Here is a 2,439-nt window from a genome sequence, read left to right on the forward strand (position 1 = left end):
ATTGCATTGCTGTACATTAGAGAGATAATGGTTTTAAAGGATACTAATGTGAAGAAAAACTGCTGAGTTGCAGATAAAGGAAGAGACTTAATGGACTTTCAAAGCACAGTCTCTCCAGAGTCGTTTATTGATCTGGAGACAGAACCTGTCAACATATTTGCTTCTAATTTCATCAATTTGTGATATTGTTCACTGGTTTCAGGAGGAGGGGGCTTCATTTCACCTCTCAGGATAAATGTTCTTTCTTTTTCCCTGGGTTTACAGGCAGCACTGTACTTGAAATGCAGTTTTCCAAGGGATACAACTTGATAAAATCTATGAATCCATACTTTTGATTCCATACTTTAATTCCAGCGTTTTACACCGCAGCATCTTATATGACAAAGCATTCTTTTAATTTTAATTTCTGTAAATATTATCTTATGACTCCAGTTTCCTTCCACAGACACAAGACTTACTGAAAACTGGTCCTCGGTGTGAGTTTGTGTGTGCCCAGAGATGGACTGGCGGCCTGTCCAGAGTGTATCTTGTCTTGCATGCATTGTTTGGCAAGTTAGGCTCCGACACCTCCATGACCCTGTATTGGATAAAAAGGTTAGAAATTAGATTGATGGATGGATTATCCTTTGATATATCATTCCCAGAAAGAAATGTGATAAATTGTGAAGGCACTTTTTGGTGCTCACTTTCTGTGGGGCAAATAAATCAGTATATCAAGGATTAGGAATGCAAATATATTCTGCTCGGATAGAGTTTTCTACTGATATACAGGGACAGAAATAGAAAATGCTGAAATAATAACAGGTTGGGAGAAATTAAGTGCATCAGCGGTGAATACAGACAATAAGTGAATTCATAAGGCTCTCTCTCCCCAGGAGGCTAATATGCTGTATGTCTGCATATGTTGTACTATTACAGAGGCAGAATATCATGGCTCTGCAGACCTCTTTATGAACAATATAATGCAGTTCAATGTACTAGCACCTGTGATATACAGTACTGCAGCACTTATTTGTTGCACTTCTGCATAGGAGCATGCTCAGACAGGATCAGACGGGAGTTTGGCAATCCTGGCTTTCTGTCTTTTCCTGACTGCACACTGGCAAGATGAGACATGTGAAGGCTCTGAGTGGAGATATGAGCCCAAACTGGGATAGCCTTAAAAAACAAAGTGCAAACAAAGACTTCTGAAATGATTGCTACCCTTGATCAAAAGTAATGGATTTTCGGCTGTTTCAGATACCCAGGAACTTCTTGCAAGACTAAATACTAAATACTGACAAAGGCTGGAAATATTGTACCAAATCAAGTATCTTAACCTACAGTAGGTCACGAAGAAGCGTCTCTTGTATTATTATTTTTTGTGTAATTCAGTCATGCCTGTGACAGTACAAGATGTTTATCACATAACCAAAGGTGCTGCAAGGCACAGCCCCTCAATCCAGTGACACCAGTATGCCACAGTGGAACAGGGTATACTACTTTCAGGAATATGAAGGAGTTGTTGGTGCCTAGAATAAACCTTAGTGCTCGAGAATAAATAACAGGTGTCCAGAATGTACAGTTGCATTTTTTGAATATTCTACTAAGCCATGTTGCTAAAGTGCAAACCAGTGACCTTTAAAAGCATCATTGAATTACACAATGAAATGCAATTGACCTACTGTATCTAACCCATTTATTCCCTTCCCAAGGGCACTGTGACCATACTTAGCTCCACACTCTGTTACTGTAATTTACCTAAAGGAAGTCCTGGAAAAAAACATGAAGTGTTTTCATGAAAATAATCAAAGTGTTTTGCTGGACCACAGAAAAAGAAACTGGCTAAAGTACAATGTTAATGGGAGACAAAGATGTATTTAAAATATCTAGAGGCCAACCATCAATCTTGTTACAATTGAGCACCATAAAATATCATTCATTAAAGTTTAATCTCCTAATGGAAGGGCTTCTGTGGTTTTAGATTGCAAAACATAATGTTACCCTCATTCAAGAAAACATTTTGTCTCACATGCGAGTATGGTAACTGCAACAGAGCTTCCTGCCCGAAGAAGGGGGACAGGGAGCTGGAGGAAAGGTACTCATACTCACAACCACCCAGGCTTATCGGCCGGAGCCAAAGAGTAGCAACAGGAAGGAAGCTTCAGATCTTGCCATTTCTACAGATAGTGACAGCCGGAAAGTTCCAGGAGTGTGACAGGAACTCTGCTAAGTCCCCATTGCACAACTGTTCAAGCAACATAATTCATGAGACTCAGAAAAAAAAAATCAATTGTAATACCTTTTTACTTCTGTGACATGATATGAAACCAATAAATAGAACGGTGATTTATTCTTCCTTCTGAAATTATGCCCGTTACATCCCTGCCACTGCCCTCCCAATGAAAATAAATAAAAAGGAAAAATTGGGGTTTAGAAACAACACTAATTAAAATTGTG

The 2,439-nt window shown here is 39.0% G+C and overlaps 1 long non-coding RNA gene across 1 annotated transcript; it reads right to left on the reverse strand.

Annotated features, from left to right (window-relative positions):
- Positions 1-328: 328 nt before the first annotated feature.
- LOC148677303 (uncharacterized) lies at positions 329-2,217 on the reverse strand. The gene is made up of 2 exons (XR_015940993.1): positions 2,092-2,217; positions 329-577 (listed from the first exon to the last, which is right to left on the reverse strand). It is a non-coding gene; the product is annotated as an uncharacterized LOC148677303 (long non-coding RNA).
- Between the last annotated feature and the right edge of the window lie 222 nt (positions 2,218-2,439).

This window comes from Lepisosteus platostomus, chromosome 2, assembly GCF_059453375.1.
Source record: "Lepisosteus platostomus isolate fLepPlt1 chromosome 2, fLepPlt1.hap1, whole genome shotgun sequence".
Taxonomy (NCBI): domain Eukaryota; kingdom Metazoa; phylum Chordata; class Actinopteri; order Semionotiformes; family Lepisosteidae; genus Lepisosteus; species Lepisosteus platostomus.